Raw genomic sequence first — 27,729 nt, 5'->3', positions numbered from 1 at the left:
GAAAGCGGATGTTCCAGTGACGTATGAGACGGTCCGAACACATTTGACGTTCGCATCTGCTAATGTATGTACGCCCCAAAAACGCCTCGCCACGCCTGCGTTTTTTCATCTCCACCCCCGTCAACACCCAAAAACGCCCTGTTCTGTCAATCACATTTGACATGTCACTTCCTGTACGCTATTTTAGGAACGAGAGAAAAAAAACTCGCAATCTGCCGTACGCACATGCGCAGTGTAACACCGACGCATGCGCGGTTAGTCAACATCGGAACGCAACGAGCGTACTGTTGTTAACGTGCGGCTCTGAATGAGGGCCATTGTCCACAAAGGAAAAAACACACATACATTGTCCACCAAAGGAAAAATTCATCGTCCCCACAGGAAAAAAAAAAACATACATAAATTCACTAGAGATGTGCACTGACCCCCGTGTTTTGGTTTTGGATCTCCCCTGGTTTTGAATCTGGATTGGTTTTGACTAGGGATGAGCGGGTTCGGATTTCTGAAATCCGAACCCCCCGAGCCCCCCTGATCCGAGTCGTATCCGAGTCAGGCTCGACTTTTCCCGCCTGACTCGGATCTGAAATCGAGGCAAAACGTCATCATCCCGCCTTCCGGATCTCGCGGGTTTTGGATTCTATAAAAGGTCCCTGTGTCGGCGCCATTTCTCACTCCGGCTGTGGACAGTGAAGAGGGAGGGTGGGAGCTAGGGCTGGCTGGGCAGTGTTGTGCTGCTGTTGTCCATAGGGGCTGGCTGGGCTGTGTTGTGCTGCTGTCATAGGGGCTGGCTGGGCTGTGTTGTGCAGTCAGTTGCAGTCATAGGGGCTGTGTCCACTCCAAAGTCTATAGGGGCTGGCAGGACTGTGTTGTGCAGTGTCCCATAAAGGCTGTAGTCCTAGAGGGGTGCCTTAGTGTTGTCCAGGGGGTGATCTGTGCATCAGGGGTGCTCCCCCAAAGTGCACTCCAAAAAAATTTTTTTTTTATTCTGTGTTTGTGAATTGTGTGCGCAGTAGCCGCACGTGCATCAACAAAGTAACGCCAACCGTGCGCCTGTGTCCCATAAGTAAAGGGACAGCTGGTTTATCCGTTAAAGGGTACTGTAACCCCCAAAGTGCACTTCAAACAAAATAAAAAATTATTTTATGTGTTTGTGAATTGTGTGCACTACGGCCGCACGTGCATCAACAAAGTAGCGCCAAGCATGTGCCTGTGTCATAAGTAAAGGGCCGGCTAGCTCGTCTGTTAAAGGGTGCTGTAACCCCCAAAGTGCACTCCAAAAAAAATAAAATAATATATTTTTTTGTGTTTGTGAATTGTGGGCCTGATTCAGAGCTGGACACTCTGACCAGATCGCTCGCTCTGAATCAGTGCCCTCCTACCTTAAAATGGAGTGACCTCCTGGCCGCTCGCATAGCTGTGGGTGCCCACCCACAGCATATGCGAGCGGCCAAAAAGATGGTCGCGATGGTCAAGACCATCGCGACCATCGGGCTTGCTACGAGACCCTTGTGGTAGGGTCTCGTTGCCGCAAGCCCTGGAGTGATTTTGGCTCTATCAGAGCCAAAATCACTCCCACTGACATCACTAGTGATGTCAGTGGGGCCGGACTCAGACGGTAGGCGTTCTCATGGGAACACCTCCGTCTGGCAACCACACCCCCGGCACGCCCTCTAAAGGGGGCGTGCTGTCAGTCACCATCGACAGCACGCCCCCTTTAGTGCGAGACCCATAACAACGGCTTGGCCGTCGTTATTCGGGTCTCGCGCATGCGCACGATGGAGCTCCCTCCGTCGTGCGCATGTGCATTGGGGGAACAACGACCTGCTTGCGAGCATCCTCCACTCGCGAGCGGGTCTGAATGACCCCCAGTGTGCACAGTAGCCGCATGTGCATCAACAAAGTAGCGTCAAGCGTGTGCCTGTGTCATAAGTAAAGGGCCGGCTGGCTTGTCCGTTAAAGGGTGCTGTAACCCCCAAAGGGCACTCCAAACAAAATAAAAAAAAATATTTTTTTGTGTTTGTGAATTGTGTGCATAGTAGCCACACGTGCATCAACAAAGTAGTGCCAGGCGTGCGCCTGTGTCCCATAAATAAAGGGCCGGCTGGCTTGTTTGTTAAAGGGTGCTGTAACCCCCAAAGTGCACTCCAAAAAAAATAAAAAAATATAATTTTTTTGTTTGTGAATTGTGTGCACAGTAGCCACACGTGCATCAACAAAGTAGCATCAAGCGTGCACCTGTGTCATAAGTAAAGGGCCGTTAAAGGGTACTGTCACCCCCAAAGTGCACTCCAAACAAAATAAAAAATTATTTTCTGTGTTTGTGAATTGTGTGCACTGTGGCTGCACCTGTATCAACAATGGAACAGCGCCAAGCGTGTGCCTGTGTCTCATAAGTCTGTTAAAGGGTGGTGTAACCCCCAAAGTGCTCTCCACAAAAAATAAACAATTCTTTTTTTTCTGTGTTTGCGTGCGAAATGTATGCGCAGTAGCCGCACGTGCATCAACACAGCAGCAGCGCCAAGCGTGCGCCTGTGTCATAAGTCAAAGGCCGGTTTGGACATCTGGTCCGGACTGAAGGATGTGCCAACAATGTCAATTTCTGACATGTCAACTGTCACTGCATATGATGCTGTCACCACTGACAGAATGGTGGAGGAATTATTTTCTGTGTTTGTGAATTGTGTGCACTGTGGCTGCATGTGCATCAACAAAGGAGCAGCGCCAAACGTGCGCCTGTGTCATAAGTAAAGGGATGGATGGCTTGTCCGGTGCTGTAACCCCCAATGTGCGCTCCACAAAAAATAAAAAATTATTTTTTTTCTGTCTTTGTGAATTGTGTGGGCTGTAGCCACACCTGCATCCTCAAAGCAGCAGCAACAAGCATGCATCTGTCTGTTAAAGGGTGGTGTAACCCTCAAAGTACGCTCCACAAAAAATAAAAAAATCTTTTTTTTCTGTCTTTGTGAATTGTGTGGGCTGTAGCCGCATCTGCATCCTCAAAGCAGCAGCGACAAGTGTGTGTCTGTCTGTTAAAGGGTGGTGTAACCCCCAAAGTGCGCTCCAACCAAAATAAAATAATCTTTTTTTCTGTGTTTGTGTGTGAAATGTATGCGCAGTAGCCACACCTGCATCCTCAAAGCAGCAGCGACAAGCGTGTGTCTGTCTGTTAAAGGGTGGTGTAACCCTCATAGTGCGCTCCACAAAAAATAAAAAAAAATTCTTTTTTTTCTTTTTTTTTTGAATTGTGTGGGCTGTAGCCGCATCTGCATCCTCAAAGCAGCAGCGACAAGCGTGTGTCTGTCTGTTAAAGGGTGGTGTAACCCCCAAAGTGCGCTCCAACCAAAATAAAATAATCTTTTTTTCTGTGTTTGTGTGTGAAAAGTATGCGCAGTAGCCGCACCTGCATCCTCAAAGCAGCAGTGACAAGCATGCGTCTGTCTGTTAAAGGGTGGCGCAACCCTCAAAGTGCGCTCCACAAAAAATAAAAAATTCTTTTTTTTTCTGTCTTTGTGAATTGTGTTGGCTGTAGCCGCACCTGCATCCTCAAAGCAGCAGCGACAAGCATGCGTCTGTCTGTTAAAGGATTACATCTGTGACAGCATCCAAGTAGGCATGTCAGACAGTCCGTACCTGTACTGGCAGGAAAAATAGGCAATTTGGAGGCCCCTGTACAAACTGGCTCTATTTTACCTGAGTTGCCCCCCCTCCACTGTGTACTCTGAAAGAGTGTTTAGTGCAGCCGGGAACCTTGTCAGCGAAAGGCGTAGGAGGTTGCTTCCACAAATTGTGGAGAAGATGATGTTCATAAAAATGAATTATCAACTCTTCCAGGGAGACCAGCCTCCAGAACGTACAGAGGGACCTGTGGTGGTGGACTCCAGCGGGGATGAATTAATACTCTGTGAGGATGAGGATGTACACAACACTGAAGAGGAATTGGTGGATGAGGAGGATGAGGATGACATCTTGCCTCCGTAGAGCCAGTTTGTGCAGTGACAGATTAATTGCCAGCTTGTTTTGTGGGGGCCCAAACGAACCAATAATTTCAGCCACAGTCGTGTGGCAGACCCTGGCGCTGAAATGATTGGTTTGCTAAAGTGTGCATGTCCTGTTTATACAACATAAGGGTGGGTGGGAGGGCCCAAGGACAATTCCATCTTGCACCTCTTTTTTTTCTTTGCATTATGTACTGTTTGGGGCCTAGTTTTTCAAACTGCCATCCTGTCTGCCACTGCAGTGTTACTCCTAGATGGGCCACGTGTTTGTGCTGCCCACTCATGTCACTTAGCATAGTCATCCAGCAACCTCGGTGCAACCTTTTGGACATAAAAACACTATTGTGAGGTGTGAGGTGTTCAGAATAGACTGGAAATGAGTGGAAATTAAGGTTATTGAGGTTAATAACAGCATAGGAGCAGAAAAACACACAAATTCTGTGATTTTAGCTGTTTTTATGCTTTTTTTTTTCAAAAAAATACAGATCCAAAGCACAAAACCCAGAACCCAAAACACGGAAGGGTGGTTTTGGCAAAACCAATCGAGATCCAAAACACGAAGAAAGATCCAGATCCAAAACCAAAACACAAAACACGAAAAGTGGCCGGTGCACACCCCTAGTTTTGACAAAACCTCACCTCCGTGTTTTGTTTTTCGGTTTTGGTTTTGGATCTGGATTTTTTCTTAAAAAAAATCATAAATACAGCTAAAATCATATAAAATATAAAATGGGCCTTTTTTGTTCCTACAGTATTATTAACCTCAATAACATTTGTTTCCACTCATTTCCAGTCAATTTTGACCACCTCACAGCTCACTATATTGTTTTCATCCAGTTTAGGCCCAAAATTTGCACCTAACTAGCTGGCTGACTAAACTAAGCTGCAGCAGTGGGCGGCACAAACACATGGCAGTTTAACTTCAAACATGGCACATCAGGAAACACTTATTATTCAAGAGAGCTCTGAGGGAGTTGGAGTATGTATGTAGTTGGAGGCAGAGCAGGGACAGGAAGGGTTGATTGGTTGTAAATTTAATTTAATTTATTGATTCTGAAGAAAATTTATGAGGGAGAAGGGGATGGGAGGAGGCATTTACAAAAAAATGTGATACATTCACATCAGTCCTTGCCACAGAAGAATCCTTGAGCATGGCTGCTGTTGCTGCTGCTGCTGCTGGGAGTTGATTTTCTCATCCCAGAAGGGGACTAGGAAGACTTCTAGTTGTGCTTTCCACATGAAAAATAATTTCCCAACCTGTACAGGGACATTAAAAAAAACATAGTTAGTGGCCTCAAGTGTAAGATCTATGATTTAAGGCAGGGGTAGTCAACCCTGGTCCTTGAGAGCTGCCAACAGTGCATGTTTTCTAGGTCTCCTCACAGAATCACAAGTGTAATAATTAACTCCACCTGTGGAGCTTTCTAAATGTTTATAAGACAAGGTGATCTGTAATGTGTAAAAACTCCTAACGTAAAGCCGCCCTGTATGACACAAACAGAGCCTTCACCACACTCTAAAATAGATACTTGACAATAAAAATAGTGTGCAACAATGGCGCATTCACAATTGTCCACCCAATGTGTAAATATTCTTACATAAATATTCCACTTAGTCTTTTTCTTTTTTTCAGACTTTAGCATCTTCTAATCCAGATTAATGATCTCCAAAGAAAAACCCATTTTTATCTCAACGAAGAAAGAAGATAGAGACACATAGTGTAATATTGAATTATATCCAAACAAAAAGTTTTATTCATACAATACTCTCACATTTCAACAAAATAAGATAAGCATATATCACTATATCCCAGGTGTATAAAACAGGGCTCACGGTCCTTTGACAATCTCCGTTCCACAATAGTTCTTAATTAGAGTGGATGTCCACAAGTCCCAAGGATCTTTCTAAATGTGTTGGTGAGTAATTGCAAAGGCAGTGCGATGCCAGTAGTGAGGTCTCGATGAGTAGAAGTCCCTCCCATGCCGCATTCATGGAACTCAGTTCTAGCTTCTCACTGAATCTACGGGCGGGCAGGAGGCCGGCAGCATACCTGACCCTGTAGGTGACGTCACCAGGAAGAGACACTGATGGTGACCCGGCAGTGTTTAATGGGCTGGACCTCGCTCGGCTAGCTCGGACAGGCTGTTTAAGGAAAAAAATGCTTGTGTCACCAGCGGTTCCTGATTGAGCAACGGGCCTATTTTCATTGGAAGACTTTCTACACCTTGGCCGCGGGTGGCACCGCTAGATGGCTCCCCCCCTAGGCTGGCCTCCTGGCGAGTGCCATCCTGGCTAATAGGTAGATACACCCCTGTGCAGCAACATATAGAGAAAGGGTACTGGATGGCACTCCGGAATAACAATGCAATAAACCAGCCCACACAGATGTTGTAGTCTACAACTCCTGTGTGGGTTGGTATATTGCATTGTTATTCCAGAGTGCCATCCAGTTCTGTCTCTCTCTCTCTCTCTCTCCCCCACAAAGACGTGAAGGAGGATGGCAGCACTATGAGAAGTTCATATCTAAACATACCAACGTTTCAGGGCCTGCAAGCCCTTTTGTCAAGGTAATCTAATATTTTTTCTTATATACAGGTATATTCCTTTTTCTGAGTGTCGCTGTCTTCCTAAACGTCTTTGATTATTGATTCACCATGGAGGGCACCTGGCCTTTTCTACTGCTGTATAGATAGATAGCACAATTACAGTGTATATATTTGGTGATACATGTATTGGGAGGGATGTGTGGGTTGTGTTGAGGGGGTAGAGGGGCCCCCAGAGATACCTGTGTAACGGGCCCCACGGCATGATGAATGCGTCCGAAAGGTCCAAAATATAATTCCCTCATTTTCTATCTATTTATTCCTTGGCATCTATTGAGTATCTGGCTAAAGAAACTTTTATCCTTCTTCCTAATAACACGTTTCTGACTTACATATGTTTATATGTTCCTACTTTTCCATTCAGGTATTGGAGCCTGAAACTTCACTTTAGATTTCCATTAAGGCTCTTATTTTGAATTTGGCATCTTTGTCCCGAACCGACACTTGCAAACTTACATGTGTGTCTTGAATCTCACATGTCTCAAGATATGTCCAATGCAAATGACAGCAGTATTTCCGCATACAAACACATTTCCGTGAATGCTGGGCAGGCATGCACCCACTCCGCCCCCCAAACACCACATTATGTCAATCATGCTGTGACTTGGGAGATCTGTGAGCGTGTCCTGCACATCTGCAGTTTTCTACTAATTGGAAAACTGCGAGCATACTCGCTATACCTGCGTATCTATAATGAGCGTAGCCCTATTCTCATAGTCTATATACTTACCTCTCCACTAGTGCCGCTGTAATCATTTTCCCGAAGATCTGTGCATACTGTACGTACTGGAGAAATTGCCGACTCCATTTTCACAGAGATCTGCACACGCATAGTAGGCTCTGGTGCAGTGCTATTCTGTGCATGAGATAGATAGATAGATAGATAGATAGATAGATAGATAGATAGAAGATATATAGATATGAAATAGATAGATAGATAGGAGATATATAGATAGATAGATAGATAGATAGATAGATAGATAGATAGATAGATAGATAGATATGAGATAGATAGATAGATAGATAGATATGAGATAGATGGATAGATCGATAGATATGAGATAGAGAGATAGATAGATAGATAGATAGATAGATATGAGATAGATATGAGATAGATATGAGATAGATGGATAGATCGATAGATATGAGATAGATAGATAGATAGATAGATAGATAGATAGATAGATAGATAGATAGATAGATAGATAGATATGAGATAGATAGATAGATATGAAATAGATAGATAGCTAGATAGATATGAGATAGATAGATAGATAGATAGATAGATAGATAGATAGATAGATAGTTACAGTAGGGCTGCAACCAGTCCATAGGGTGCATTGTGCAGGCCCTGCCCACAAAAATGTGACATTGTGGTATCACAACGAGGGAGCAGGACCCTAAGGGAAGCTTTGAGTTGGCTTTACCCCTGAGATTAGAGGAAAGCTAACCATCCACGTTGTTCTTAGTATTTTCCAGGTGGCTCTGCACCTCTTGCCATAAGCTGAGCATCTGAAGCATCCTAAGGATGCTCCGGGTGGCTCTGCGGTGGCTTGATGCCAGGACTAGGGGAAGCATAGTGCCTGGAACATCCAATGTACACTCTACGTGGTGGCTTTTCAAGGTACAGGGCTCCTATTGTTTTTGAGCTGGGCACTTCTTGACACAAACACACAAGTCGATATTTCTTGCATTTGTGTTTTCCTACAAAAGTTCGATGCACAAATGTCTCCAACCTTAAATGAGCCTCACGCAATTTTTCCTGTTGATGTTATGGTACCATGTAACAATTCTGTACTGATATGTTTTACCCTTGTTGTCTGTCAGGTATTTAGGGCTCACTGTGATGTTTTACATTACATAATGTACAAATATTGATGCTGACATTTACTTTGCAAAGGTCAACATCTTTGTATTGCTTTGAGAGATTGATTGTCCTTTAATTATATAAATGTTCTTATGTCTAGAGAGCCTACAAAATATGTCTTAGAGTTGTAATTGTACGGTGTGTACAGTACTTGGCGTCTCTCTGTCCATCACTCTGTGCAGGGTAAACATTCTTTTGTTTAAAAATTAGGTAACTGTTACAAATATGCTGAAAATAAAGCAAAGAGTGAGAACAAACAGAGCTGAATTGTGACATTTGTATAGATAATACTACATTTTGTTATTATTTGAACACGTCATTCTCAGAGGACACATTTCCTAATATTATATTGTGTGCATTTTGCATATTTAAAGTCATATTGTATGATAAAAACAAGGTTACATTTCTCCAGAAGGCATATCACTTTGTGTAACAGTCATTTACTTAACTGGCAGACTGCAGTAATGTGTGTGTTGTAAAAATGCATAAGGAGTTAGTGGCTGGAAATGGTGCACTCAGGACAAAAATGTGACACCGCCTAAATTTTCACCAATACCATAGGTGTTTATTTATACAGCGCCACAAATTCTGCAGCGATGGACAGTCAGCACACAAATTACACATATTCAAGATATAGGGGGTCTATTTACTAAGCAGTGTTAGGAGACAGAGTGAAAAGTGATAAGTCTGTGATAAGGTGCCAGCCAATCAGCTCCAAAATGCCATCTCACAGGCTGTGTTTGAAAAATGACAGTTGGGAGCTGATTGCCTGGCACCTTATCACTTTTCACTCTGACCCTGATTCAGAGTCGGATGCTCTGACAGAGCGCGCGCTCTGAATCAGGGCCGGCTTCTGTTTTTTTAGAGCGGCCTCCTGGCCGCTCGCATAGCTGTGGGTAACCACCCACAGCTATAGCGAGCGGCCAGGAAGATGGTCGCGATGGTCTCGTTGCCGCAAGCCCCAGAGAGCCGAAAATCTCTCCCACTAACATCACTCGTGATGTCAGTGGGGCCGCCCCCAAATGGAGGCGTTCACATGGGAATGCCTCCCTTTGGGCAGCCACTCCCCTGGCCCACCCAACAAAGGGGGAGTGCTGTCACTCAACATCGACAGCACGCCCCCTTTGGTACGAGACCCAGAGCAACGGTTTGCCTGTCGCTATCCAGGTCTCGCGCATGCGCACGACGGAGCCGGCTCCGTCGTGCGCATGCGCACTGGGCCACCATCGACCCGCTTGCGAACGTTCAGCGCTCGCAAGCGGGTCTGAATCAGGCCCACTGTCTCCTAACACTGCTTAGTAAATAGACCCCTTAATAATATACAGTGGCAGATATTATGTAGGGACTACAGGGCTGCAGCATCCCCAGTAAAATCCTCCACCTGCAGGGACAGGCTAGCAGTGGCTTCCTATTGGAAGTGATCCCTGCTTATCACAGCCGGAAAGGCAGTCCCAGGAAAGGCGTTTTCTCCCTCTGGAACTGCCAGGCCAGACTGCAATTAGAGGAGAGGGCACTTCCAATGGGAAGCCACTCCCCTGCTATCATGACTGCCCAATCTGACTTCTACAGTCGACCATTACTAGTCTTGAGCTAGCATGTGTAGATATGGTCAATCTATTATTGTCGTTGAGTAATTCTTTGTCGATCTTTTGCCAGGGTCGATGTTCCACTTGTCTATGAATTAAACCAGACGATGTACTGTTTGTCGATCTTCTATTGTCGATCTTTCCATTGTCAATGAGAATGCATTCGACCAATTGACTGGATACCCTTCTACAGGCTGTAGCTGATGCAGTCCCTAGAAGCCTGCTTGTTGATTTGCGCATATTTCAGACCGGTCTGGTAGTGGGCACCAGCCCCCCATGGGAGATAAAGGTAGGAACCGCCACCAATAAAGAACCATACAAATACAAATTACAAGTATAAGCCACACAAGTACAATTATAAGCAGCAAATATACAAATGCGAAATACATAAAACATGATAACATAAAATACAAGTTAAACATAAAAACATGGCTGATCTATTTGTGATAGATATAAAGGTGCAGACATGAGACATAGGGGGAAGTGTATCAAGTGGAGGTGTTGTCCATGACAACCAATCAGCTTTTAACTGTCATTTTATAGATTATGCTGGATAAATCATAGCTAAAATCTGATTGGTTGGTTTTGGCAAATTATCCACTTAGAAAGTTTGATGCATCTCCCACTCAGGGTGGTAAGGGCACTGCTCAGTATTACCTGGTTACTGTAAACTAGTGTTGCAGGACTAGCATGAACCATTGGAGAAGTTGCCCATAGCAACCAATCAGCTTTCAGTATCAAGTACAGTCTATAAAATAATAGGTAGGAGCTGGTTGGCTGCTATGGGCAACTTCTCCACTGGTTCACTTCTCCACACTTTTCACTGCTTGATAAATAGACCCCTAATACACTGAAGAGCTTGCTTAAGCTGGAGAGGATATAAGCACCTGTTTTTTTTATTGGAGCAAAGATAGCTGTTACTGGTTAATTGTTGTAGTTTGTTATTGGTGTACTTAATTGTCAGTGGACTTAGCTAGCCAATCAGTAGTTCCTGGTAGGTGGGTTTTAGTTTGTTATATATAATCTGGGCCAGGATTCATCTTCCTCTTTCCAGTTTGTGATCCCACCCACCCGACAAAGTTGGTTTGTATTAAAAGATATTTTTATTTTTCTGAATTTCATTGGAATGTATTTATGTTCTTTAGGAGGAAGCCTGTGTTCACATATGCAAGAAATATGGCTCCAGATTCTCACTTCCTGTGCCCATTCTGCAGGACCATAGGCTAAATTAGGGATGGGCAATAAGCGGCCCTCCAGCTGCTGCTGAACTACAATTCCCAGCATGCCTTGCAAGTTTTAGCATGACCAAATAGCAAAACTGTGGCAAGGCATGCTGGGATGTTTAGTTCTTCAACAGCTGGAGGGCCGCTTATTGTCCCCCCCTAGGCTAAATGAATAATCTGCAACTGATACTTTGACTTTAGGCCTGATTCAGCAAGGAACACAGGGCCTGATTCAGAGCTGAACGCTCTGACCAGAGCGCTCGCTCTGAATCAGGGCCGTCCCAGCTAAATTTGGAGCGGCCTCCTGGCCGCTCGCATAGCTGTGGGTGACCACCCACAGCTTATGCGAGCGGCCAAAAAGATGGTCGCGATGGTCAAAGACCTTCACGACCATCGGGCTTGCGACGGAGACCCTGTGGTAGGGTATCGCTGCCGCAAGCCCTGGAGTGATTTTGGCTCTATCAGAGCCAAAATCACTCCCACTGACATCACTAGTGATGTCAGTGGGGCCGGCTTCAGACGGTAGGCGTTCCCATGGGAACGCCTCCGTCTGGCAGCCACGCCCCTGGCACGCCCACCAAAGGGGGCGTGCTGTCAATCAACATCGACAGCACGCCCCCTTTGGTGCGAGACCCGGAGCGATGGAGAGCCCGTCGCTCGCCGGGTCTCACGCATGCGCACGACGGAGCTCCCTCCGTTGTGCGCATGCGCAGTGGGGGAACATCAACCCCCTTGCGAGCGTCCTGTGCTCGCGAGCGGGTCTGAATGACCCCCACAGTTGCTAAAATGCACGCAATCGCCGATTGTTGAGTACTGCGCATGCGTATGCATCACAGTGAGTGTGCACGAACTAGCTATTGCAATCGGGACTACGGTCGCAGGGGCTACACAGACCCCTCGGAGATTGATTGACAGGAAGCACCGTTTGTGGGTGGTTACCTGGGGGGTGGTAGGGGAAATGCACGCCTTTGCAGGGTGCGTGAGGCTGCGATGGTACTCGATGGTACCAATGGTTTCGCTATTCTGCTAAGTATAGATTTGTGTAATGTAAAGTGGACGTCCTTATGAAGTGCTGAGTTTGCATTGTGATCGCAATGGATTAGCATACTATCGAAGTTGAACTGCATGCGTACGCAATATTGTGAATAAGGCCCTTTGTATTCAGGTGCTTGGATTTGCAAAGCCGCAGGTGGGCTGCTCAATATTTCCCACAGCAGCTGGGTACACAGAGCCAGTGACGTTGGCATTAGTGTACAACTCTGAATCATGTCCTGTGTTCCCCACCATCCTCTCCTCTTTCTACCCTACCAATACAACTCAGGTTACTTTCCCATATATGCAACACAGCTCAAATATTGTCCATCTACTCCCTACCTCTGTGTGCCTCTGGGTCTCTGCTGCACCATACACACTTTGTATTGTGCTGTGCCCTGTTACTTTGCACGGAGCCTGCAATGTTAGTTATACAATGGGGTCTGATTTTGTGATTGAGTGTTTGCAATGTAACTAAAGTTGAGGGGCACATCCACTAGGTGACTAGTGAAGGACTGAACGATTACGATATCGTTATCACCCAGTCATTCATTAAACTGTGCAGTGCCTACACTGACCGATATATCGCTTATCCCTGAATATGGTCATTCTGTCATTATCGGCAGATTGATCGGCATGTTCAGGTGATGATTGATGTCGGAAACGACCAACAGGAGCGCGCATCGCTGGTCGTTTCCGACATGTTAGTGCCCGATTCATACACAATTAATGGACGACTGAATGATAACGATGTCATTATCGTTCAGTTGTCCATTAATATCTGCTAGTGGATGTGCGCCTTAAGGATCCATGCAATGACATTTGGACATTGTAGTCATCAATTGGTTCCATGTAAAGTGGTTGGAAGTGGTTTTCTGTGTAATGTACTTGCAATAAGGTCAGTGCAAGATTGTCTGTACAATGTGGCTGGAGATGAAATCTACAGTATGCAATGTGGTTGTCAAAGTGCTATATGTAATGGGGTTTGTTAAATACAAAAAAAAATAATTGAGACAGAAACAGGTGGGCACTACAGCAGCCCATAGATCGTGTGGTGTAGTAGTGTCACCTAAACACACCTTCTTAAAACAATCAAATGACAAAAATGTATCACCAAATTAATCTTCAGGCGCTAAGACAATCCTGGAAAAGTCTGTTGTTCTCCCAATCTTCTCTTAAAGTCACACGCCGTATTTCCCTGTGAAACCTTATGAGAAGATTGGGAGAACAACATGCTTCTCCGGGATTGTCTTAGCGCCAGAAGATTAATTTGGTGATACATTTTTGTTAATGAGGTAACAATTATGTTCCTGGTAATGTGACTCACGCACATAAATATACTAAGGGGTAGATTTACTAAAGCTTCTAAAAAGTGGAGGTTTCTTCTCGAGCAAAAAGATACTATGGGGTAAATTTACTAAGTATCGAGTTTGGTCGAGTTTTGTTTTTTTTAAACACTCTTTACTTCGCCGAAACTCAGGTGAGTTTTCCGTTATTCAACTCGCAAATTTACTAAGAAGTGAGTTTAGCTGAAAGTGAGTTTTCCGATGGTGAAGTAGATCGAGATTCCTTCCCCTAGTTGCGAGTTTAGATAAGATTATTCACCCGAGATTGCAGTGTTTATCTCTCTGCCAAACTCACCCGACTGCTATATCAGTGAGATATGTGAAGGCTGCTTGTGTTGTACCTGAAAAAAACATGTTAAAATATTTTTATAAATTGACGTAGGGTCCCCCCCAAAAGCATAACCAGCCCCGGACTGTCAGCCAGTCCTGGTTCCTAAAATTACAGGGGAACAAAACGAGTAGGGTGTTCAACCGTAATTTAGGAACCAGCACCAGGCTGTATGGCCAGTCCTGGTTTTAAATATAGGGGGGTGAAATTGCGTAGGGGTCCCCCTATATTTAAAACCTAGCTGAGACCGATGTTGATGAATTGAAGAACTTGATCAGTTTGAGACCGATGTTGATATATTAAAGAACTTGATCGGTTTGTGACCAATGTTGATGAATTGAAGAACTTGATCTGTTTGGGACTGATGATGATGAATTGAAGAACTTGATCACTTTGAGGCCGCTGTAGATTAATTGAAGAACTTCATCGGTTTGGGATGGTTGCGTGCGTAATCGCAGTTGCGATCCGTAATGAACAGGCCCTGAGACCGATGTTGATGAATTGAAGAACTTGATCGGTTTCAGACTGATGTTGATGAATTGAAGAAATTGATCGGTTTGAGACCTATGTTGATATATTAAAGAGCTTGATCGGTTTCAGACCGATGTTGATGAATTGAAGAACTTGATCGGTTTGAGGTTAATTTAACAAGTCTCTCTGGTAAAACCAAACTGGAATGTTAGATGGAATAGGAGACTCGATAACCAGACTTGGAGCTGGAATATAATGGACTGGGACCGTTCAGATACAGAGCTACAGCTCTGTGGAGCTTTGCACAGAGCTGTAGCTTCAGTAGAAACAATGTTGTACTGGCCTCAGAGGCCAGTCAGTAAATGGAATTTATAGGAAAGGATCCCCAGGGATTGGATGCTGCGATCAGTTGGTCTAGGAGCAGAGCTCTGAGTGGAGGAAGAGCGTCAGGTGACAGAGTCCAACATGGCTACTGTGGTTTAGGAGGAAACTCTGGCATGTAGCTTGTATGCCAGCATGCTGGGAATACACACTGTGAGCAAGGGGCTGCAGAGAGCCATCTCCATTCTCACTGACAGGACACTGAGCGGACGGGGCATGAGCAGCACAGACAAACCTCAGCACTAGCTGGGAGTGATGTGCAGCATGAGCAGGGGGGGGTTAGGTTTAGGCACCCTTATAGGCCCACCCTTATAGTCCCATGTGACCATTAATATGTCCCTGTACACTCTCCACTTTGAATGCTCAGCAGTGTGCTCTGTCAGAAATGCGCTGAAATATTAAAGTTTAATAGTAGCTCAGCTGATATTTGTATAATTACAAGGGCTTCTCTACACGAGGCTCGGAAATATCAGAGGGCATGTAAACCCCTAGGCAGGAATACGTGGAGTTAATAAAGTTAGTGAAGGGAGTGTTAGTTTTATGATGGGCAGGTTGGCATTAGGAAAGGATTAGTGAGTGTTGTGTTACGGGGTGTGGTTAGTAGGAGTGTGGGTTGGTCTGTAAGGTTATACTGCCTCTTTTGAATTTGATCTGCTTGCTGTTCAGTCGCAGGTTGTAGAGCTCTGGTTTTTTATTACTTCTGTTTCTCTTTATTCTTTACCTCTCTATCCAACCTTCATATTCTCCATTGTTCTCTTTCCCTCTCTCTTCTGTCTTTCTCTGTTGCTCTACATGTTTCGCCCATAGCATGCCCGTTCTGTCCCCACCCGGCTGGCTGATGCTGCCGGGCCTGGGATCATATCCTCCCCGTTAGTGCCGCTGTCCCCTGCTCCCCTTGTCACAGCCCAGCAGCCGCGCCGGTCCTCCCGACACTCTGGGGAGGCAGGCGCGGCTGGTACTGTAGCCACCGCTCAGTACCGCTTTCGCGGGCTCGCGCGGAGCGGCCTTAACCCGGCGCCAGTCCCTGTCACCCTGGCTGAGTCCCGCTCTAGGGATCTAATCAGCTGGGGGACCAAGCGCAGGCATGGGAGAGTGAGTCGGGAGCCTGTCATGGCGCCAGCTCACTCCATAGTGATGGTGGGGCGGGGCCAACGGCCATCCTCTCGGACCGGGGGAGGGGCCAGCTGCCATCTTCCCGGTATAGGGGAGCGGATCAAGTGCAGCAAGGGCTGCTTGCTGTCATGGGGTCCCCTATGGCAGCCCCTGTCCTCCACTCTTGTAGTTCTGATGTAGGCGCAGCTGGCCACGCTGGTGCTGCTGCCCTGGATACTGGGGCCATTGCGGGGCTGCTGGTGGCAGTGGTGGGTGCTCTTACACCCCTGCTGTCTCCGCAGTCTGGGGGAGCGGAGTCATCTGGTGCGGCATCGTCTGTGCCTGCGTCATACAATATGTGGGCGCAGTTAGGTCCCCTCCTACAGCAGATAGGGAATATGTGCGGCCTCTCCCTCGCAGCCCCGCCTGCTTCAGCGGTTTCCTTTGCCCCAGTAGTGGATACAGGTAATTTAGCCTCTGAATTTTATTTGGGCACACTGGATATCAGTCTCAACCCCAGTCCCCAATCAACATCCCCAGCCCCAAATTTTTAGATATTCTTAAAAAAAATGGATTGATCAATTTTACTCCTATATTTAAGAAATTATTATTAAATGCACTGTTCTAAATCTGTTCTATATACATCTTTAATGCTTCCGTCTGCCTTGCCATACCTTGCAGTGGGACTTTAAACACATCATAACATCCTATTCATCTCTCTAGTGCTAGAATTCAGCTGATAAAATAAACATTCAGTACAGTCTTGCTTGTTTTGTATTAGCTGTCTATAGTCCTGGTCAGCTAAGCCTGTCCTTAGCTGCAAAACAAACAGCTGATTCTTTACAGGCTTTACTGCCTGCAGTGTTTTGATAGAAAGCGGAGACTCTACATGGATATGCTGCAACCACTTTGATCCCAGACCAGTCAACGAATAGAGAAAGCATCTTGGTGAATGTTTTTTAAAAACCACTGACTTAAGCTCAAGTGAGCTGCTACTGTTTTCTCTGCTGAGAGTCAATAACCCTTCTTAACCCCTTTTTTCCTCTACGCAATGATTATTGCCCACGTACATACATTTAGGACCTAGCACTGATAGAGATTATTTAAAAGACAGACCCACACACAGACATTTTGTAGCCCACTTTTTGCGGCACGACTGCATCATCGCGGCTCCGCCCCTTGCTATACAATGGCGAGATTACTGGCATTGTAAAGTGGGGGGGGGTAAGGGGGCGGCTGTTTGGTAAGGAAGGTGGGATTACCGCAGCTGTAGTCAGTGCTTCACATGCGCTGCTTTTACGGATGTAACGGCGCATGCGCAGCACTGATTACAGCTGCGGTAAGTTTGGGTACATAGGGAAAAGTATCTATTTGCCGAAAAGCTGTCATTGCAAAAATGACAGCTTTTCGGAATAGATACTGATGGAGAGGAGGAATGATGAATTCCTCCTGTAATTAGGTAGAACTTCATGCGAGTTCTAAACCTAATTACCTCCATCGAATTTTATGTGTTAATGAATAGGCCCCAATGTCAATGTAGCACCATTTGCCCGATGTTGTAATTCTGATGATGCGTCTGAGTCACAGAGTACATTGCGTACCGATTGCTAGTGCTCAGAGATGCAGTACAGTATTTGGCGCAGGGTCTGAGGATTTTAGTTGGCATGCCTGGGATGTAACAGGGGGGTGGCTAAGCTGACGCTGGAGTGTTATGTGTGTGTCACTGAAAGCAGCTGCATCCGTAGATGCTGAACCGCTCACACAGGATGCCACACGCAGATGGAGAACTACAGTGCCCATAGGTCTGGCACAAATTTCGATGGTGCACCGATTGTCCGAGATGTAAATGCCGAGATAGTCCGAGATGGAAATGCTGCAAGTAGTTGTTTTTAGAAAATCGTCCATTGGAAGAATGCCTGACCAACTAGGTGTCGACCAGAGAGTATTTCATGGTCCTACAAAATGCTGTGATAGCCCATTTGGTTCAGGGTGCCAGTCACTCTCTGCTAACTCGTAATACATAAAATAGCACCAGACACATGGGGTGTTTGCTATAAGAATTACACATGTTTATTACTTCCAAACCTTATCAACCTTGATTAGCTTACTTAACTTAACTACAAATAAAGACATAGGGCCTGATTCAGACCCACTCGCGAGCGGCTGTCCGCTCGCAAGTGGGTCGATGGTGCGCATGCGCGAGACGCGACGAGCGAAGGACTTTCCTTCGCTCGTTGTGTCTGATCAAAGGGGGCGTGCTGTCGATGTTGATTGACAGCACGCCCCCTTTGGTGGGCGTGCCGGGGGCGTGCCTCCCAGACGGAGGCGTTCCCAAGGGAACGCCTACCGTCAGAAGCCGGCCCACTGACATCACTAGTGATGTCAGTGGGAGTGATTTTGGCTCTGATAGAGGCAAAATCACTCCAGGGCTTGTGGTCGAAAAACCCGACCACAGGCTTCTGGTCGCAGTGGCGATGGTCGCGATGGTCAAGACCATCGTGACCATCATCCTGCACGCTCGTATGTGCTGTGGGTGGTGACCCACAGCTATACGAGCGTCCAGGAGGATGCTCCATTTTTATGGAGGACGGCCCTCATTCAGAGCGAGCGCTCTGCTCAGAGCGTCCGGCTCTGAATGAGGGCCATAGACACCATAGCTTGGCTAAAAAGGACACAGCTTTTATTTATAATTGAATCAATCAACCTAATCAGGGTGGCAAAGAGACGCTGCAGACTCAGGGCCTGATTCAGAGCCGGATGCTCTGAACGAGCGCCCGCTCTGAATCAGGGCGTGTTTTTTTTCTTTTTCCGAGGCGGCCTCTTGGACGCTCGCATAGCTGTGGGTTACCACCCACAGCTTATGCGAGCATCCATGATGATGGTCAAGACCATCGCGACCATCGGGCTTGCGACGAGACCCTTGCAGTAGGGTCTCGTTGCCGCAAGCCCTGGAGTGATTTTGGCTCTATCAGAGCCAAAATCACTCCCACTGACATCACTAGTGATGTCAGTGGGGCCGGCCCCAGACGGTAGGCGTTCCCATGGGAACGCCTCCGTCTGGGCAGCCACGCCCCCGGCACACCCACCAAAGGGGACGTACTGTCAATCACCATCGACAGCATGCCCCCTTTGGTGCGAGACCCATAACGACAACTACCCCGTCGTTATTCGGGTCTCGCGAATGCGCACGCCGGAGGCTCCTCCATCGTGCGCATGCGCATTTGGGAAATATCAACCCGCTTGCGAGCGCTCAGCGCTCACAAGCGGGTCTGAATGAGACCCTCAGTTCTAGCTTTTAACTTACTCCAAAATACTCAGGGAACTACTAACACGTTCCCCCTTCTAGACGCACTTAAACCGTGAGGGTCTCACTTCCCTCCTGGGCCAATCCAAAGCGCTTCGTGCAAAAACGCCCGGATCCCCTCGTGCGGAGCAGGACAAATTCACCATGTACATAGAGGGCAAGTGCCCGCACAGTTATCTTGCGCCCCATAAAGCCACTGAGCTGCAGGGTACTCCCGCCAAAGCCAGGCCCTAATAGAGACTGGCCCACCACCCAAACATAACAAACCAAGAAAAGAAAACAAATCCTGCACGAAAAGATTCATACCCAGACCATTCAAATGCACCCCATCATGACGAAAGAAATGTACTAGATCACCCTCCAAAAAGCCATGACTCACAACCAAGCCACCTATAGACACGACATGCTTAGACACTGCCACGTTCACCTTCCTCCACGTTCTATCTAGAGATGAGCGGTTCGGATTCTGTGGAATCCGAACCGCTCCGAACATTGGGGATCCGAGTCCACCCGAACCCTGTTCGGGTGTTCACCGCCTGACTCGGATCCCCATTCGGGGCCGAACGGCGGCCGCCTGATGTCGGATTCTCACTAGAGAATCCGACATCAGGTCTCCTCGCGTGTAGGGCAGAGCGCAGTGATAGCGCTCTGCCCTACACAGACACAGACACACAGCCGCCAGCGGCAGCTGTGTGTTTGTTACAGCAGCCAATGAGAGTCACACAGACTCTCATTGGCTGCTGCACGGAGGGAGCCGGCTGGAGCTCACACATGAGCTCCGTCTTCCGGCTCCCTCCTCAGCGTGTGACAGAGCGGACGGCGCGGGAGCGGGGATACAGGTAAGTTTTATTTTTTTTATTTTTTTACTTGTCAAAGGTCCGGGGGCGCTACTGGGGGGGGGGGGGGGTCTGCACTACTGGTGGGGTCTGCTACTGGGGGGGGGCTATACTACTGGGGGGGCCATACTACAGAGGGGCCTGCTACTGGGGGGGCTATACTACTGGGGGGGGTCTGCACTACTGGGGGGGGTCTGCTACTGGGGGAGGCAATACTACTGGGGGGGCCATACTACAGAGGGGCCTGCTACTGGGGGGGCTATACTACTGGGGGGGGGTCTGCTACTGGGGGGGCCATACTACTGGGGGGGATCTGCACTATTGGGGGGCCATACTACAGAGGGGCCTGCTACTGGGGGGGGGCTATACTACTGGGGGGGTCTGCACTACTGGGGGGGTCTGCTACTGGGCAGGGCTATACTACTGGGGGGCCATACTACAGAGGGGCCTGCTACTGGGGGGGGCTATACTACTGGGGGGGGTCTGCTACTGGGGGGGCCATACTACTGAGGGGCCTGCTACTGGGGGGGGCCATACTACTGGGGGGGCCTACTACAGGGGGGGCCATACTACAGGGGGGGCCCATACTACAGGGGGGGCTACTACTGGAGCAGCCTACTACTGGGGGGGCCTGCTACTGGGGGAGCCATACTACTGGGGGAGCCATACTACTGGGGGGGCATACTACTGGGTGGCATGCTAATGGGGGGCATACTACTGGGGGGGCCTGCTAATGGGGGACATACTACTGGGGGGGCCTGCTAATGGGGGGCATACTACTGGGGAGCATTCAACTGGGGGCACTGCATAGTGGACCGTACTACTAAGGGGACTGCATAGGGGGCACCACTGCTGGGGGACATTGTGTAAGGGACACCGCTACTGTGGGCATTGTGTAAAAGGGTCACTACTGTGGGCATTGTGTAAAAGGGGCACTACTGTGTGTCGTAACATAAATAAGAGACACTACTTTATGGTGTAATGTGAATCAGGCCCTATGTGCGGTGTAATGCTAATAAGATTGTGCACTGTGACTCCTAGGGCCGTAGCCCACTTTGTAAACAAGTACTGTGACTCTGCTGGCCGTACCCCACTGGGTGGGTGCACTACTTTTCATTTCTGCCACTGCTGTGTGGCAATGTGTCATAGATGTGCTTTATACTGTGGTGTCTGTGTCGTTGTGCCGCTGCTTTGTCGCTTAGTAACCAGTCAGCTCACTGCAACCTTTGGCCAATAATGTTGAAAACAATATTATAAGCTGTGATATGGTCTAAATTGACTGGAAATTAATGTTATTGAGGTTAATAATACTCTAGGAAGAAAAAAAAGACCAATTTATGTGATTTTAGCTTTTTTTGTCAATTTTTGTAAAAAAATCCAAATCCAAATCCAAATCCAAAGCCAGTCACCGCAGTTTGGCAAATCCAAATCCAAATCCAAAGCCGGACGACGAATTAGAACCAAATCCAAATCCGGCAAAAATGGTCCGGCGCACATCCCTAGTTCTATCCAAAGCACCACACTTTCTCACTCCTATCCATGTCAAACGGGGCATCATCTCTGACCACATAATCTGAACAGACGGCCATCGCATGCAAATCGTATCCAAAATCTCATGCAAACTCACAATTAATCCCACACCTGTCAGCTGACCGACATCATTCCCACCAATGTGCAGAACCAACCAGTCAGACATTCCCCACTTTGCCACAGAGGAAACAATCAGTGCCAAAACAGCTTCCACACGCAAACCTCTCACTCCTATCCAACGCACCGTCCGACCACCAAATGACAAACCACTACTCCGACCCGAGACATGCCTTTCAGCCCAAAAAATATATGAGTGGCCCACTAGCCACACCTGCCCGTCTTCCTTCGCCAACACTGTAAAAGAAGAAACCCTGGCCATGAGTACCACACCAAACCTGACTCAAAACAACACAACTTAAGAACAACACATAGCAACTAACTAGCAGGGATGCAAAAAGGGGGGAAAACAGGAACCCGAGTGAAGAAGAAAAAACTAAATAACCTACCCGTGAACCAAATTGGGCCAGATCATGGCTAACGGGAGGAAAAATTAAAAAATCCCTTCACACCCCCAATTGTTGAACGCTAGCCGTTCAACGATTGGCAGGTAAGCAACGTTTTCGGGTTATCGCAAGGTGCGCACCTACAACTTATCGCAGCGCACATATCTCTTATAACTCCCTGACTTCCAACGCCCCAACTTTTGAATGACCGAAGGAGATGCCCCAGTGTCACGACCAGGGTCTCTCGGCATGGTAGTCAACGGTTAATACCTGTGAGGACGCTATGGCGAGGGGCGTCTGGCGGTGGCTGTGGTGCCTGGCGAAGAGCATTGGCTGTGCGTGGTTCTGTGGGGGAATACTGTCACTCTGGTCTGGTTAGGCCTGGGGGTGCTTCCATTCCGTTCTGGCATGGGCGCCGCCATCTTGTCTCCGGTCAGGTGACCTAGGTGCCCTATCCTGTTGTGTAGCATGCTCCTCCCTGACCATTCACAGCTGAGCACTGAGGATTTAAGGGAGTTCAGAGCTCCCTTGCATTGCCAGTGCAACGTGTATCTCAGCCTAGCTGAGAGGGAGTTCTCTGTGCTTATCCTGTTCCTGTGAATTCGCTGTCTGCCAGTCTGCCCGTCAGCTCCTAGCTTCCGCTGGACTACCCCACTTCCTCCATCACCCTTGCCCATACCTGAGTGCCTGAGCCTGCTGACATCCTGCTCATTTGCCTCAGTTCACTACTTGCATACCTGGCTTTTTATTTCCTGCATCACTACCTGCATACCTGCTTGATCATTTTCAGTCTCACTACCTGCACACCTGGACAGCTCTAATTGTTTCTGCCTGGACATTAACCCATTGCTCCCACCACAGAACTTTTTTGCACATTTATATATTCCTGGACTTTTAATTACTGCCATAGTTTGTCTACTCAAGCACATATTAAAAATCCTAGTTTTTTATTCAAACCCGCTTCTGTGATCGCTCCTGCTACCACCCCGGGCCAAAAACAACCCAGAACATAACACCCAGCAAGCGCTGCGCAAGTGGCTCCCCCTATTCTAAACGAATGTGTGCCATAAGCTGAATGGTCTAAACCCAACTCTGTTAAACCTCGCTTAAAAACTGCAGCAAACTGAAGCTTCGTAAAAGGCCTGGAGTCCGCATGCACCAACCACTGAAACCCCCCAACTGGGCGTACAATCATGTACTGAGATGCTAAATGAACCGGGCATATATTACTATCTTGCTGCTGCGCAAGCGTAACCCATTTTCCCCTACCTGTCTGGTCTGTTTTAGAGAAGCGAAGTTTGCAAAGCACCGCTGAATCTCTAAACACAATGTCCTTGAACAACAGCCCAGAGGACACAGATGATTTATTCACCGCCACTAATTCGCTAACCCTGAAAGCTCCAAAAAATGCAGAAGAAAAAGCCAAACGGAAAAGAGCAGTCTCAAACATATCAGAAGCCACCTTCTTCATGATACTAAGCAACGCTGCCAAAAGCTGGGTGTCAACCGGCCGACGGGAATCGGAGCGAGCAGGAGCCTCCCTCGCCCAACCCTTCAGAGCCTTAACTAGAAGAAAAGATTTGGTTGGGTCGTGTAAACCTTTTAGGTCGCAAAAGAAGGAGACTCCCACCAGCACAGACCCCATGGAGGCCCTGGACCTCCCTTGCTGATACTTCTCCCAAACAAAGGAGGAAAGCAACTCCTTTGGAGACTTACCCTCCAAATCTCGGCGCACTCAGTGACCGCTCCGTTCCCGCCATGCAGCCGAGTACTTGCGGAGAGTTGATGGAGCGAGCGATTGCATCGCCAAAGCCTCCAAGCCAGCCCGATGATCTGCCACACAAATGAGGGGCATATCAAACCAACAGCAGAAGCAGACAGTGCAAGCGCCTGAAAATGCTCAAATTGAAAACGAGACAACGCACCTGCGATCTCGTTAACAACAACTGACACATGATGAGCTCTAAATCGTATATTGGCCTCTAAACAGCACAAAATTAACTGACAAAGCAGATGCAAAACTAATGGAGAGGACGATCGCTGGTTGTTGATGGCGTGTACCACTCCCAGATCGTCTCACCAAAATATCACCTGCTGGTTACTGAGTCATGCTGACCAGAGTTCCACAGCCACAACAATTGGCAAATTACTCGTTAAGCCTTCCTCACGCCAAACTAAAGGCCAAGCAGCAGCACACCATTCCCCATTGAAAAAGGCCCCAAAACCAGACGATCCAGCTGCATCAGTAAAAAGCTGTAATGACCCATTCGCTACCGAAGGAGCTGGCCAAATACATTCACCATTGAATTGAACCAGAAACTTGATCCAAACACGATGATCATCCTTTATCTCCGCCGACAAACGAACATGATGATGCGGCCGTCTCCACCCAGCAGTGGCCCTCTCCAATTTCCTACAGAAAACCCTGGCCATGGGATTTATACGACAAGCAAAATTAAGGGAACCTAGTAGTGACTGCACTCCGCGCACTCTCACCATGTCCACTGCCAAGCAACCCGCAATTTGCTCCAGCAATCTGTCCACTTTGTCACTTGGCAACCTACAACAAGCTGCAACTGTGTCTATCTCAATCCTCAAGTATGACAGACAAGAAACGGGACCTTCCGTCTTATCATATGCAATGGGAAGCCCTAAAACGCGAAAAAGAGCCTGCGTGGAAAAGAGGAGGTCTGAACAGACGTTGCTCCCTCCTGGACCTATGAAGAGAAAGTCATACAAATAGTGCGCCACGCCTGCTTGTCCTGTGCTGGAATGAACACACCAGTGTAGAAAAGAGCTGAATTTCTCAAAATAGGCACAGGAAACCGCACAACCCATCAGCAAACATTTGTCGACAAAGTAACCGGAATCCAGCTTGAATCCCCTAAACTGCATAGCGTCTGGGTGTAACGGCAATAAATGGAAAGCTGACTCAATGTCTAATTTTGCAAGCAGAGCGCCATGCCCAAAACTGCGCACTAAACCCAACACCTCGTCGAAACTTTGATACTCTACTCTACAAAAACTATCCGGTATGGCGTCGTTCACCGAACAACCCGTCGGATATGACAGGTGCTGGATCAAGAGAAACTTACCAGGTGCCTTCTTGGGCAATACACCCACCGGAGAGATACAAAGATCCTGCAACGGAGGAACAGGGAAAGGACCCTCCATCCTCCCCAGCAGCACCTCCGCCCCTACCTTAGCCTGCAAAACTTCTGGGTAGTCTCTAGCCGAGCGCAAGTTGCGGGGGGCCCTGACCCATAAAGGACACATTATTGGCAGAGGAAAACCAAACAAAAAACCTTCTAACAGAAACAAAGCCATCCTCCTTGTGAGGATATAAATCCAACCAGCGAGCCAGTGCAGCTAAACAAATAGGAGAATTAGCCTTAAGCAGCTCCTTTTCATTCCTCACTACGATCCTGGGTGGCACTAGCAGACCCTCAACTGCAATCCTTGGCCGGATGCTCCCCTCCACATATGCGTCAGGAGTGTCAAAAACGACAGGCCGACCCCCGTGTATACCGGGAGTTGTTGAAAGCAAAACATTTGCCCCTCATAACTCCTGTCACCCCCGGTTTACTGGTAGGATATCCCCTGCGAGAGGGCATCGTATCCAAGGGGGGCTACGACACCTCTAGCCACACCTCCACTTCTTTTGCTCCGAAAGGAATGATCATGCTACCGTCATGCTTCCTTCTAAATTGTACGTCATATTCACGCCATGCCAAGGCCCGCAAATGGACAAACATGTCCAGGACCAAAAACATATATTTTACTATGTTAACATGTTCATCCGCCCGCGTCTCCAAATAGCACGCCGCAAATAGCATGCCATTCAACCAACTGGTAAAACTACAGAAAGCCTCTTCACCAATACCCCCTGCCTTCTTAGCTTGACTAAAAGCTTTCTTCATATCATCGGATAGGGTAAAGAAGTCGACAAATTTACCTTTGCGAATTCTCCCCCTCACACTTTTACGCAAATCGCGAAGAACAGTGGTATTTGCGCAATGCACCGAATCAGCCCCTGCCACCAATGTTACTTGCTCAGCACTAACGAGCACTAACGCCTTGTGTAGCCGTACCACCTGACCTCTTGGCTAAACGCCTAGCAACCATTCTGGCTATTTTACGCGGGCGCGCAGGGGAACCAGAAGAATGAGAAGAGGAGGAAGAGTCAGACATTGACGAACAAGACAAATCATGCTCACCAGCACCAGAAGGACCCGGAACAGCTTCCTCGACTTGATCACTCGTCACGGCTGAAGGTTCACCTGCCGGTCCCGTCTCCACGCGCACAGGGTCAGCAGACGCACCATGTAACGGGTCACTTGGAGGAGCCTCAGTCGTCAAGCCGTTATCTGCAACTGGAGTAGACTGATGAGCTACAGAACCGGCAGGCACTACCTCCTGCGCAGGGGGGTTGGCCATGATGGGGGCAGGAGGAAGGGGTGCAGGCGCGGTTAACAGACAAGCTGGCAGAACCAGACTAAGGCTGGATGCGAGGGCACACTGGTGGGGGTTTCACTATACATTACAGGTGGTGCGGAAGGGAGCAGAGGCATGGAGGCTATTGTTGAACTCTGTTGTGAAGTTGGCAAATAAGGGTAGTAAAGTTGCAGATAAAACCCTGGGTAAGGGTAAGATCCAAAAGTGGGTGCAGTATAGGTGGGATAAAAAGGGGAAGAAGAAACGACTGAGGTGGAGGGATAAACAGGGGCGCCACCCCAGAGCTCCATGAAGCCTGACCCCAGGAAGGGCCGGCCATAGACAAGGGGGGTGCATTGTAAATGGAAGGGGGGTCACTGACAGCGGGGAACCAATGGGACTGATAGGTGTTAGGGTGTAGAGCACCCGTGGCCCCAGAGACTGTTTGTCCTGGCAACCACGGTGAAGGGGAAGTCTGCCTTACTGCGGGGCTGTGGGACTGTCTATTTCCTGCAGGGGAATTCCTTAAAATGGCCGCCGGGCCCGTCGTGCCAACCAGGCCACCGGTACCACCCGCTCCCCGGTGACTGTAACCTAATGCCCCCACATGACCCGTGGCGCTAACCGCCGGCAGGTCAGATGCAGAGTGACCAGCAGGAGCCGCGAGCACTCGCACTCCCGCTGGTGCAGCGTAAGCGACTGCCGCCACGTCACTGTGCAGCGCCGGCAAGGAGCTCCCGCCTGAGCCGCGTGTAGGGGATTCCAGACAGAGGAGGCTGCCAAGCGCACGAACCCCGCCGGAGATGCGGGACCCGGCAGGACCGCTGGGAAGGCCGCAGCAGCATGCCTGGATGGGGAAGAAGCCGTCGGGGCTGACGGGTGAGCAGCAGGAGGTAACGGGGGGAAGGAGGACGCGTGGAGAGGACGGGGGGAAAAAGGGGGGTGCGCGGCCACAGAGGGGGAGAGCTGAGTGGCCTGGCATAATCAGCCAGCTGCCGGGGTGGGGGAGCAGAGCGACGGGGACGAGGCATGCTGAGAGTGGCATGCTGGTTTTTTTTTTTTTTTAAACTAACAGGACAGATACTTAGCCTAATCCTGGATCCAAGAAATCCTGCGAAGAGGCTGATCCCAAGGACCACAGGGCCTGATTCAGAGCTGGACGCTATTTGCGCTCGCTCGTTCAGAAAAAGGGGCCGGA

The 27,729-nt window shown here is 48.2% G+C and overlaps 1 pseudogene; it reads left to right on the top strand.

Annotated features, from left to right (window-relative positions):
* Positions 1-23,767, top strand: part of LOC148510552 (uncharacterized) — a 66,631-nt pseudogene extending 42,864 nt beyond the window's left edge.
* Positions 23,768-27,729: the final 3,962 nt, after the last annotated feature.

This window comes from Taudactylus pleione, unplaced genomic scaffold (genome assembly GCF_031769625.1).
Source record: "Taudactylus pleione unplaced genomic scaffold, aTauple2 ptg000316l, whole genome shotgun sequence".
In the NCBI taxonomy this organism is placed as follows: Eukaryota; Metazoa; Chordata; class Amphibia; order Anura; family Myobatrachidae; genus Taudactylus; species Taudactylus pleione.
Note: the sequence above shows the minus strand (reverse complement) of the source record. Positions and strands in the feature narration are given on the sequence as shown.